A 13552-nucleotide genomic window follows, 5' to 3' on the forward strand; every position below is an offset into this window, starting at 1 on the left:
TCTCGGTGGCCAGTGGAGAGCTCACCATATAACACGATCTTGGGAAGGCGATGGACCTCCATTCTGGAGACGTAACCTGCCCAGCGCAGTTGGATCTTCAGCAGCGTGGATTTGATGCTGTCGGCCTCTGCCATCTCGAGTACTTCGATGTTAAGAATGAAGTCGCTCCAATGAATGTTGAGGATGGAGCGGAGACAACGCTGGTGGAAGCGTTCTAGGAGCCGTAGGTGATGCCAGTAGAGGACCCATGATTCGGAGCTGAACAGGAGTGTGGGTATGACAACGGCTCTGTATACGCTAATCTTTGTGAGGTTTTTCAGTTGGTTGTTTTTCCAGACTCTTTTGTGTAGTCTTCCAAAGGCTCTATTTGCCTTGGCGAGTCTGTTGTCTATCTCGTTGTCGATCCTTGCATCTGATGAAATGGTGCAGCTGAGATAGGTAAGCTGGTTGACCGTTTTGAGTTTTGAGTGCCCGATGGAGATGTGGGGGGGCTGGTAGTCATGGTGGGGAGCTGGCTGATGGAGGTCCTCAGTTTTCTGTAGGCTGACTTCCAGGCCAAACATTTTGGCAGTTTCCGCAAAACAGGACGTCAAGCGCTGAAGAGCTGGCTCTGAATGGGCAACTAAAGTGGCATCATCTGCAAAGAGTAGTTCACGGACAAGTTGCTCTTGTGTCTTGGTGTGAGCTTGCAGGCGCCTCAGATTGAAGAGACTGCCATCCGTGCGGTACCGGATGTAAACAGCGTCTTCATTGTTGAGGTCTTTCATGGCTTGGTTCAGCATCATGCTGAAGAAGATTGAAAAGAGGGTTGGTGCGAGAACGCAGCCTTGCTTCACGCCATTGTTAATGGAGAAGGGTTCAAAGAGTTCATTGCTGTATCTGACCCGACTTTGTTGGTTTTCGTGCAGTTGGATAACCATATTGAGGAACTTTGGGGGGCATCCGAGGCGCTCTAGTATTTGCCAAAGCCCTTTCCTGCTCACGGTGTCGAAGGCTTTGGTGAGGTCAACAAAGGTGATGTAGAGTCCTTTGTTTTGTTCTCTGCACTTTTCTTGGAGCTGTCTGAGGGCAAAGACCATGTCAACACTTCCTCTGTTTGCGCGAAAGCCGCACTGTGATTCTGGGAGAACATTCTCGGCGAGACTAGGTATTATTCTATTTAGGAGAATCCTAGCGAAGATTTTGCCTGCAATGGAGAGCAGCATGATTGCTCTAAAGGCTGTGTACGGCCCCTCACCCCAAGTCCAAAGCCCGCTGCGCAGCTCAGACGGCAAAGTCCTCCTCAGCGACAAGATCTCCATCCTCAACCGATGGTCAGAACACTTCCAATCTCTTTTCAGTGCCAACCGCTCAGTCCAAGAATCCGCCCTGCTCCAGCTCCCTCAACAGCCCCTAAGGCTAGAGCTGGATGAGGTCCTCACCCGGGAAGAGACATATAAGGCAATTGAACAACTGAAAAGTGGCAAAGCACCAGGTATGGATGGAATCCCCCCCCAGAGATCTGGAAGGCTGCCGGCAAAACTCTGCATGCCAAACTGCATGAGTTTTTCAAGCTCTGCTGGGATCAAGGAAAGCTGCCTCAGGACCTTCGTGATGCCTTCTCATTGTAATTGTAGTGTGATACCAGGTTGGTAGGGAAGGAACACACGGAAAAATGAATGAGTCCACTGGCACAATACAATTCTTACTGTACATGTTATCTTGTAACAAAAACTTACTCTCAGTAAAAAAGGAGTTTTAGTTTTGCTGGACTGCCAAGATTTCTGGAAGACCAGCACCAACATTGAAGAGAATGCAAAATAAAAACAGTAACTACTGAAATTATTCAACTGAGCAGGCAGCATCTATGGAGAGAGACAGCGAGTTAACAATACATATCAATGGGCTTTCATCAGAACAAGGAAAAGCTAGAAAACAAATATCTTTTAAGTTACAGAAGGAAGGATAAAGAGAATAAGGGAAACTAAGTGACACAAATAAATATTGATGCCTGCCAAGAAAGGGTGGTGAAGGCTTCTTAACTGTAGTCATACTGTTTGGAAGAGGCCAAGAGAGAGCATGGAGAAGAGAGAGAAAAATCATTCTGGGACTGAACTGGCAATTGCAGTACAAAGTAATTGCAGGAAATCTGAGGTAAAAATATTTTTAACACTTAGCAAATCAGACAGCATCATGGAGAGAAGTTAAAATACCTAACTGTAATAGTTTGTTAACCCGCTGCTGCTTTTTGAAGTAAGCCAATGCATTGTTTTCAATAATTAATGTAATTCTTAAATGGATGTTCCAAATTCATAAATATTTTATGTGAAAATAAATTAAATTAAGCTGAAGGAAATATTCAAAGAAGTGGATAAAGAGTAGAAGGCATTGTAAAGCAATTAAAATAACTGGTACAGTACCAGTCATGCAAATTGATTTTAATCTCCCATTGCAAAGAAATCAGTGTGTTCAAACACTTGATTACTTCAAGGAATTTTACATCAAGGAGAACTTTAAAGGATTGTGATAAATAAGTTCAGGTCTTTTAAAGAACCTAAGTAACTCCAGCACTTTAATTTAAAAAAATTTAGACACCTCGAATCAAGAGAAAAGTCGTTTCCCCATCATGCTTTCTTTTTGGAGTCCTGGAGCTGTATGAGAACGTTCCGCTGAGAGAAAAAATAAATACACAAGAGTCCTGGGCTGTGCTTTATTTATATACACAGTGCCCTCCTTAATGTTTGAAAGAAAAATAGCTGCTTTTCCTTTATCATCCCTGTGCTCCAGTTTAAAATTTATCATCAAACAATTCACATGATTGAAGTGCACATTCCAAATTTTATTAAAGGGTATTTGTGTACATTTTGGTTTGACCATGTAGAAATTACAGCACTTTTTATGCATAATGCTCTCATTTCAGGACACCATGTTTGGGACATAGCAAGCTATGTATATTGAAATAGTCATTGTTTTGTAATTTGTTGCACATGTCTTTCATGCAATCAGTGACTGAAGTCTGTGATTCATAGACATCACCAGGTGCTGAGCATCTTCTCTTGTGATGGTCTACCAGGCTTCTTCTGCAGCTATCTACATCTCCTGCTTGTTTCAAGGGCTAGCCCCCTTACATTTTCTCTTCAATATATGAAGACATGCTCAATTGGATTAAATCAGGTGAATGACTTGACCATTTCAGAATTTTCCAGTTTTTAGCTTTGAATAACTCCTTTGTTGCTTTAGCAGTATGATTAGGATCACCAATGAGTTTGTAGGCATTTGTCAAACTTGAGCAGATATTTCTACAGACCTCAGAATTCATTTTGCTACTGCTATCAGCAGTTACATTGCACCAGTACCTACGTCAGCCATGCTTGCTCAGGCCATAATGCCCCCACAGTATGTTCGCCAGATGAGGTGGGATGCTTTGGCTCTTGGGCAGTTCCTTTATGCCTCCACACTTTGCTCTTTCCATCAGTTTGATAAAGGTTGATCTTGGTCTCATGTGTCCAGAAGACCCTTTTCCAGAATTCTGCAGGCTCTTTTCTGTACGGACAGTCCCCGAGTTAGAATCGAGTTTCGTTACCTAGGTCTGTCTTTAATTTGGATTTGTATGAAAATCATAACATGTAAAATATATGGTACAGTACAACCCCAATTATCTGAAATAGTCGGGACCAGTCCAATGTCAGATAAACCTTTTATTCTGGAGAACTTTTTTTTTTTAAAAAGAGCCCAGTAGCAACAGCAAATCACTTGTATCAATGTTTAAAACAACAACAAACAACAAGGGAAGGCATTTTAAGCAATAAAATAACGTTTAAATCTCACCAAAAAAAAGTGCCGCTGCCACCAATCATCAAGATGAACCCACCACTGCCGCTGATCCCTGGGGAGACTTCCTGGGCCGGTGGAACACTCACTGGCGAATTGGCAGGCTCCTGACTCCCTGGTCACCGGAGCTTACGGTGCCCGATTCCCGACTCCAAATCCTCCCCTAGTCCTACTGCACCCACACACTGGGGAAGTAGGCCAAGGGGAGGGTTCTGAGTCAGCAGCCAATGTGCTGAGGAGGGAGGGGTTAAAGGGGATAGGAGGGGAGTTGAGGGAATGCCACTGAGCACGAGGTCCCACTCCTGCCCAGGAGGCTACTCTCCTTGATGACGCTGGGTCTCGGGTTTCTTCCGTTGTGACTAAGAAACAGCGGCATGCAGTTTGAGAGGGAGAAATGGAAAGAAAAGTCAACAGGGTAAGATAACGAAGAAATGGAAAGAGAGAGGGGAAGAAATAACCTGAAATGAGGCCAATTGTCATTCTAGTTTCATGTTGGTGAATTTTCTTCTAACCTGAGAGGTCAGTTCGGCTCTGGGAAAAATTTTGGATAAATGAGAATTTCAGACAGTCCGGTTTTGGATAATCAGAGTTGTACTGTATATATTTTACCTTTATATGCATATAAAATACTTCCCAATACATTGAAACATCTTAAACATATAGTAATGCAGTACATAATAATAAAAATAACTACATACGGTCATAAGATCATGATTAAAAGTTAACACTCACAGGAGAAGATGACGGAGAGATGGCTACTCTCTTGTGATACTGGGTGACGGCAGTGCCCCTGAGCCCATAGCCCTCCTGCAATTTCGCTCCTTCTGATCTGTGCCTGGCTCTTTCGCTTACACCTCCTGCCTCAATCTTGCTCGCTCCTTCTTGACTCCCCTCACCCCCCCCCCCCCACCCTATCGCTCACTCCCTCTCTCCCTCCCAGCTGGGTGAAGGCAGCATTGCACAAGAGTATCCTACATATAACTCAAACCAGAAATCTACAGCATTCTACTTTCGGTTGGCTACTCTGTATGCAAGTAAATTGGGCATTTTCAACCCAGGGACTGCCTGTACCTCTTGGCAAACTAAAGTCTGGCCAACCTGTTTCTGTGGTTAACTTGTGGTTTGCATCTTGCAGTGTAACCTCTGTATTTCTATTCACGAAGTCTTCTGCAGACAGTAGTCATGAGGGCTTTTTTTATGCACAAAAGCCATGTTATCGCCTGCTCACATTTCAAAAAAAAGGCAGAGGACAGAAGAGGCTGATCTTGCAGTCCTTTTATGCAGGGAGATTCTATTGCTGGCTTCTGAAAGTGAAGAAGGCAGGCATGTAGTGCATTGGCACTGCCCACCACCGTGACACGGAACATACATGCCAAGGAGTGAAAGCAACGTATACACAACAATGGCGACTGAGGAGCAGGTATGAGCACCAGTGGAGATCTATATGAGCAGTCTTAGAGCTCAGGCAGATCTTCTGTGCATCATAATCTCCTTTTTCACAGATGGGTGCTTTAAAATCAAGCTCTTGATTGGCTTACTCCATCATCGCGACATCGTCAGCCCTCCCTCTTTGGAGCAGAAGCGACTTCACTCCACCTCTCAGAGTACCACGTTCAGCAGAGGGATCCTGGATTGCGCTGGACCAGCCAATCTACTTTGGACCTTTTATGCAGGTAAGTGGAGCATCTTAAAGGCAGAGGAAACCTGTCTTTACAATTCACTAAATGTCACTGTAAGAGAGCCTATTGACATGTCCACACCTGTCTCCTGAAGAATGTTTATAATCTGTCCAACAAGCATTTGGGGATTTTTGTTCATTAGGTTAAGAATTCTTCTGTCTTCAGCAGTGGAGGTCTTCCTTGGCCTACCAGTCCCTTTGCAATTACTGAGATAAACAGTATGCTCTTTCTTCTTAATGATGTTCCAAACAGATGATTTTAGAAATCTTAAGGTTTGGGCAATGTCTCTTACTGTTTTATTCTCGTTTTTCAGCCTCTTAATGGCTTCTTTGACTTTCATTGGCGCAACCCTGGTCCTCATGTTGAAAAAATAGCAACTACAGACTCCAAAGGTAACCAAAAGCTAAGAAACAAGCCTAGTTCTCTTATACCTGCACTAATAAAGCAATAAACATTCCTGTGTACTCACAAACACCTATGAATCCAAATATCCCAAACATTATGGTGCCCTGAAATGGGGTAACGATGAATTAAAAAGTGCTGCAATTTCTACATGGTCAAACCAAGATGTATATCTGAATTGTTTGATTACAAAGTTAAAACTGTGGAGCACAGGGGCAAATAAAAGAAAAAAAAAATGTATTTCTCCAAAACATTATGGAGGGCACTGTACATTTCAGACAACCAAGGTTCATTTTAGAGAGAAAAATCTATGCTGCCTAACTCTGGATCAAAGAAGAGATTAAATAAATGGTCTTAAACACTCTGCACTCTTCATTCAGACAAATGATCAATGTAAAATATAAAGCAATGTGTGGAACAATACAGATTACCATGATAGGCTGCAATATTTTGTATGACTCAATTGTCATTGTTCAAAAGCAATATAGGTCACTTGACAGGTCTCACAATAGATTACAGGTACTCCCTGATTTAAGACCGTAATTCGGACCGAAGAATCAGTTCCATCTCGGAATGAACACGTCAGAATTGCATACTTACCTTGTTAGTCGGCATCCCAGGGTCTGCAGGCTGGGCGCATCCATCTTGATTCCTGTGAACATGCACGTGTCTTCAGTTGGCGCAGATGCAGTGGGTTTGGAGTTGGGTATTTTCTGTTTGTATCTGCCATAATTTTACCCAACTCACAGGAAGTTACTGGGTATATATAAGGGGACCACAAAGGGTTTTTTTAAAACTCCTCTTGCCATGGAGTAGTTTATTGTGACAGAATCTGAAATTGCTGGAACTATTCATTAATTTATAGATCTGCTCATGGCAAATGATGAAAAGAGTGCCTTTTGCAAAGTGCACACTATCATGCCCCCAACATTATCAAACTTGGTTTAGTCAAATATGCTCTTTCTTCACACCATAACTGATCAACACACCTTTCCTCCAGCCAAACATAGACTGAGGCAGCAAGTCCAATAGCAATCCATTGCCAATGCAGGTCAGATGGATAAATCAGGAGTTCATGATTAATTGAACAGTGTATTTGCCAGATGGCAGCCCAAGTTTTGGAAGCATAATCATCCCAATGTGAATCCGTCAGCATTTAGTTCAAAACAGATTAGTCAAAAATTTAAATAACATTAATATTTTTGAATGAATGTTCCTGCTTTTGAATCGTGATACTATTAATTCACAAGGTAATTAAAGAATTTTAGAACTAAATGCAAGAGGTAGCGCACCCTACAATGTTGATCACCTTTTCACCCCAATTCTGTGAGTGGCAGCAATTGTGATGAAAATGAGTTAACAGCAATTTACATAAACTCTTCCACTCTCGACTGAACTCTATCATAAAATAGAATAAACCGCATTTTCAAAGTGGGCTGAATTCGGAAACTGGTTTCACCAGATAAACTGCTTTAGCTTGGACTCCTATGGAAGAAAATGCAGCTGGTGTGGAAGCTTCTTGTGAAGTTCACAGCAGCTTTCTGCTTCTACCACGCACATTTGAAAGGAAATATTAAATTATTCTAATGTTTTTTTCTCAGCATTATTCCTTTATTTATCATATGGTGTGGTCCACATCAAGGTCATAGAACTTGCAACTTTTTGGAGAAAAATTTGAACCATCAGTTTAAAAAAATACTAAAATGCTCTGCAATAAAATATCCTGGCCAGAACTTTGAAGAATATAATTTAGTCTTGCTCTATCACTTAACAAGATCATGACAGATTTCATTGCTCACAATTAGATTTTCCAGCCTGATTCATTTTGTCCTCAATTCCTCCTTTGCATAGTAATCTGCATAAACCCTGAACACACTCAGCATCTCAACGGTACAGGTGCCTAACCTTTTATCCGGAATTCCAAAAACCAGCAATCCCCAAAAAACAGCACTTTCTGGTTAATAACATGACACATAAGTAACATTTTAATTTCCCGTAATAAATTTTCCGTTTTCAGAGAGAGACTGCTCCCCGCAGTTCCTGTCCCCATGGATGTCCTCACTTGCCCTCGGTGGAAAGGTGACTTTTGACCCCCCAGCACCCAGTGGGAGAGAAGCAGGCAGTGGCTGGCTCAATGTAGTTCAGGCTGCATGGGGGATTATGGGTAATGAAGACAGCCATTATTCCCGCATTAAGCTGTCGCCACAATCTAGTGCGATGCTCCATAAACTCTGGGCTCAGCAACACTGCATCCCTGCTGCCATGTCGGGAGTTAGGTGGGGAGGGGGTGGGGTGTGATGGACAGTGCCGCACTGCCAGGGTGTGCCTGAGATCTGGCCTGATGCGCTGGTGGAGCGCCTGAAAGCTCTACCACCCCGCTCCTCCTGCAGCTCTGCACCTAATGTCCAGCCGCCTGCCCCGCTTGGCTTCTGGGTCTGAGCAGCCAATGCTGGTTGCCTTTTTGACTGAGCTCCCGGGCCACCCAGTCGCCCCTGACCTCCACCTTACTGATGCGCTGGTCGAGAGTCTCCTGTATGGCTCATTTTGATCACCTCTTAATTCTTCTGATCGCTAGAGAATATAGATCCATTTCAATTATTCTTTTCTCATCACACCAAACCTTTTTCTTCGCTCATATTCTCCAATCCAAGGAACATTCCAGTCAGTCTGTTCTCTACACTTCCCAAATTCTACACATCCTTCCTGCATTAGTCCAACCAGAACCACAATGCTCCAAGAGTAGCCAAACCAAAGTTTCATACATCTGTCTGTAACCTGGCATCCTTACTCAATGTCATGCCAACAAAGGTGAGTGTGCCATATGATTTCTTTACCACCCTTGCTACATGCACAGCCACTTTCAGGGACCTAAGAACTTGGACCACCCGATCCCGCTGTACGCTGTCAATAATGTTAAAGGCCCCATCATTACTGTACACTTACCCCTTACAGGGGCAGCATGGTTAGCGTGGTGGTTAGCACAATGCTGTTACAGTGCCAGCGACCCAGGTTCAAATCTAGTGCTGTAAGGAGTTTGTATGTTCTTCCCGTGTCTGCGTGGGTATCTTCCTGGTGCTCTGGTTTCCTCCCACCCTTCAAAACAAACCGGGGTTGTAGGTCAATTGGGTGTAATTGGGTGGCATGGGCTCATGAACTGGAAGGGCCGGCTGCCGTACAGTATGTCTAAATTTAAAATTTAAATTCGACATCCCAGAGTGCAACATTTTTCTGCAGGTGACATAAAATTACTAGAATACAATATTAGGTAAGTTACAATAGAGTGGTTGTCAAGTATGGCAATAAGCAGTCAATATAATTTTATGAATAAAAATTATGCTTGAAAAGCATTTTAATGATGAATCTGCCAATAATTTGTTTTAACAGGGCAAACTTTGCCAATCTTTTACAGATTCTGACACAACCAACATGTTAATATATAAAAATAACACTGATGGAGAGAGAATCCAAGAAATTTGCAAATGAAGGTACACATTTGAATAGTGACTCAATGAGATTCTGGAACAACCAAGAGGCCAGAATGAGAAGTGTGTACAGCACAAGGTGAAGAGGGAAAAAGATTACAGAGAAATGAAGGAGTTTGCTAACAAGATCATACTTCTAAATTGAGCGAATGCATTGTCAGGATCCTTGTTTGGTCAGCATTGCATGTAAAAACCAATTTCTCCCAAGGCTCCAAAGCCAATCCTTGAAAGATCTTTATTAGCACTTGAGCCTGGACTTTGTTCCATTTGCACCTACTTCTCAAGTTCCTTCCAAACCAGTGACAGATCAGAGGGAATTAGTTTGTGGAAAACAGAAAAGGACCTGAAAGAAAGAAATTATCATCTGGAAAACCCTGATGGGCAAATTTCTTCGGCAAGACACTGAAGTGGCTGATCGGAAGGAATCAGTTTGTGGATTATCCAACGAGCAACAAATCTCTCTCTGAAACCAACAAGAACCTTCCTGAGTGGTAACCATTTACGTTTAAGCACCAGACCCTGGAGAAAATTCATAAATGTTAAATTCTGTGCACAGTATAAAAATTGCCTGATACTGGTGAACTTGGAGAAGTCAATGACTGGACTATTAAACCAAAGAACTTTCCTGAACATATACAAATTACACAGAATTAGAAGGGAATTAAGTTAGGTTGAGTTAAGTTAATAGTAATAAGTTAAAGTTTGTTCCTGTTTTTATGTTTAAAGAAAATTAAAAGCTAATTTTGTTTAAGTAACTATTTGCCTTGGTGAATTTCTATTGCTGTTGGGTTTTGGGGTCCTCTGGGTTCGTAACAATATGATGTTTAAAAGTGCTTTATAATTATTTCTGAACTGAGAATTTAAGACCTTCAAGAAAGACTAAAATGATGCTGAAGTTTTAAAAATCAGCTTCTCAAAGTGGGACTTTAATTACACACACACAAACAAACACATTTTCCATTTGTGCATAGTGGAGTTAAATTTAGAAATAAGTAAGAAATTTTTGTTATTGATAGTTTAATAAAAACAATTATTTTGAATTTATCACTGTCTGGTGAATTTTCCATTGCTGTTCCTTTGTAAGTGCGAACAAAGTCCCTTTAGTTTCAAACAAAAAAAATTAAAAAGGTTGTTTGCTTGTAACAAAACAGTGGAATATCCAAGAGGGCTAGTGAAGGACTAAAACCAAGTTTTCTATGGATGCTGTCAAGCAGAAGTGTTCAGATGAAAGAAGGAAGGGGTCAAGTACAACTCTGACAGAGCCCCCAACAAAATAAATAAAGCTGGTGTGCAAATAAAGCTGGATTTACAAGCTGCAGCCAAACAGGTCATCAAGAAATGTCAATTAAATTGTATAAACTAAATTACCACAATATGCCAAGACTGAAAAAGAAATGATAAATACAGTACAAAAGTGAGTGCGTGCGCATGTTATATAATATATGTATTTCACATTTGCATTTAGTGCAAGAAAAAAGTGATGTCTCAAGAGTGAAGATAGATCTGAGGGGAGTCACGTGATGGAGTAGTGGCCGGACGGTGAACTCCAGCCCTCTCCAGAAAAGTCGGGAAAAACAAAGGAAAACACAAAGGCACAGAAATAAAAATTACAGAAAAGTGAGTATAAAGGTGGAAAGAAGATGGCGACAAAAAAAGAAAAATCGAAAGCAATGGTAAGAAGAGAGGAAGAGAAGACAAAGGAGGAAAAAGGTGAAGGCCTTACCTGTCCGAAGAGGCCCGCTGCGGAGAGAGAAACCCGCTCCCTCAGATCGGTAAATAATGGACTACAAAAATGGCTCGCAGAGCCGAGTAAAAGTGCGCAACCGCGCATGCGCGAAGTATCGCGCATGCGCGATGCGAATGAAAAAAAACACACCGACGGGAGGGGGGACCAGCTGGGGAGTCGATCTCCACAGCCGGCAACGACAGCTGCAGAACACCTGCAGCAAGAAGAGACCACAGAAGACAATAGAAACAAGAAAGAAGAGGAGGAAAGGGCACCAAAGAAACAACAGATGGTCAACCCAGAGGAAGAAGAAGAGGAAGAGGAAGAGTACAGTGAAATAGAAGAAGAAAAGAAAGGCAAGGTAAAGGATATACTTGCTCTTATTAAAGGATACATGGAGTCATTTAAAGAATGGCAAACACAGGAATTTAAGGATTTAAGAAAAATAATAAACAACACAGAAGAGAAAATAAATAAAATGGAGATGACCTTAACAGAAATGGGAAAGAAAATGGACAAGATGGAAGAACGGGCAGTAGCAGCAGAAATGGAGGTAGAAGACTTAAAAAAGAAATTGGAGAAATCTAATAAAAAAACTAAAGAGACACAAGAACTACTAGCTCAAAAAATAGATACAATGGAAAACCATAACAGAAGAAATAACATAAAGATAGTGGGCCTTAAGGAAGATGAAGAAGGCAAGAATATGAGGGAGTTTATAAAAGAGTGGATCCCTAAGACCCTAGGATGTCCAGAACTACAGCAAGAAATGGAAATAGAAAGGGCACATAGAGTATTGGCCTCTAAACCACAACCACAACAAAAACCAAGATCTATTGTAGTAAAATTCCTAAGATATACTACAAGAGAAAAGGTACTGGAGAAGACAATGGAAAAAGTAAGAGAGGGCAACAAACCACTGGAGTATAAAGGGCAAAAAATCTTCATTTATCCAAATATAAGTTTTGAACTCCTAAAGAAGAGAAAAGAGTTCCATACAGCAAAGGCGATTTTATGGAAGAAAGGGTATAAATTTATACTAAAGCATCCAGTGGTATTGAAAATATTTATTCCAGGACAACAAAACAGACTATTCTCGGATCCAGAAGAAGCACGAAAATTTGCAGAACAATTACAAAAATAGACTGAGGGAGGAAGACGGGTAATGAGAGTTAAAATGATCACGATTGATATGTATGTGGGTAAAGACAAAAATAGACTGAGGGATGAAGACGGGTAATGAGAGTAAAAATGATCACGATTGATATGTATGCGGGTAAAGAGGTATAAGAGTGAATAGAGACAATGAGCATACGTGAATGTATCTGTACTTAGAGGAAAATATAGATAGTATAGACAAGAATTAATAAGGGAAGGTAATGGAATAGAGAGAATAAGGAGGGAATTAAAAGAGTGACCTTTGTGACATATGAAAAGTGAAATCTTTTCTGGGGGGGGCGGGGCGGGGGGAAATAGCGGTCACTGCAAAATCAGTTGACGCTTGCGAGTGGATTCGCAAATCCAAATGGAGAGGGGAGATGTGGTTGTCCGACAAGGGATAAAGGACAACTCAGGAGGTGAAGGGGAGATTGGGGATAAATAAGATAGAAATAGGAGAATAAGGAAAATGTTGGATGTTGTAGGAATGTTGTCTTATAAAGAGTTGAAAATAAGAAAACAGAAATGGAAAAGGAGGAAAGGAAATGATGGAAAAACGGAAAGAGAAGATAAACAAAATATAAAAGGGCTACGCTGAACTATATGTCTTTAAATATTAATGGAATACATAACCAAATTAAAAGGAAGAAACTACTAAATTTAAATGAATAAATGTATTCCATTAGAAAAAATAACATATAGGTTAAGAAATAATATTGAAATATTCAAACAAGTATAGGAGCCTTACATTAAATACAATAGCGAAAACCTACCGGGGACAAACATTACCTAAGTTGATGGAAGGAGAAGGAAAGAAAAGAATGGACTCAGTAGAATTTCTGGTGTAATTTTGTTGAATGACAACATTGTCTGACTGGCTTAATGCAACCTAGATTGTATACCTAAAATGGATGAGGGGGTGGTGGGGGGGTGGTTTGGGAGGTAAGGGGGGGGGGGAGAAAAAGTCACTGTATATGTGTGAAAAAGAAATAGTGTATATCATGGCTAATGTGATTTATGGTGTGAAAAATAAAAAAAATTAAAAAAAAAAGAGTGAAGATAGATCTGTTGGTGGTCCCAGATGAGTTTATGGTTAGGGTAGTACGGGAGGGACAAGAGGCTGACAACTGTTGAAAAATAACTGTTCGAGAACTGAGAGGTGGTCGATTCAGACTTCTGCATCTTCTGCCTGAGATGATGGAATCCTTCACGATGATGACCGCCTTCTTGGGGCAGTATCTCACATAAATATCTTCAGTGACCATTGAAGATAATGGAGAAGGAATGTGCAACTG

The 13552-nt window shown here is 41.3% G+C and overlaps 1 protein-coding gene across 8 annotated transcripts in view; it reads right to left on the reverse strand.

Annotated features, from left to right (window-relative positions):
* Nucleotides 1-13552, reverse strand: part of ptprk (protein tyrosine phosphatase receptor type K) — a 612998-nt gene that overhangs the window by 482853 nt on the left and 116593 nt on the right. The window lies entirely within an intron of this gene.

This window comes from Narcine bancroftii, chromosome 6 (assembly GCF_036971445.1).
Source record: "Narcine bancroftii isolate sNarBan1 chromosome 6, sNarBan1.hap1, whole genome shotgun sequence".
NCBI classification, from domain to species: domain Eukaryota; kingdom Metazoa; phylum Chordata; class Chondrichthyes; order Torpediniformes; family Narcinidae; genus Narcine; species Narcine bancroftii.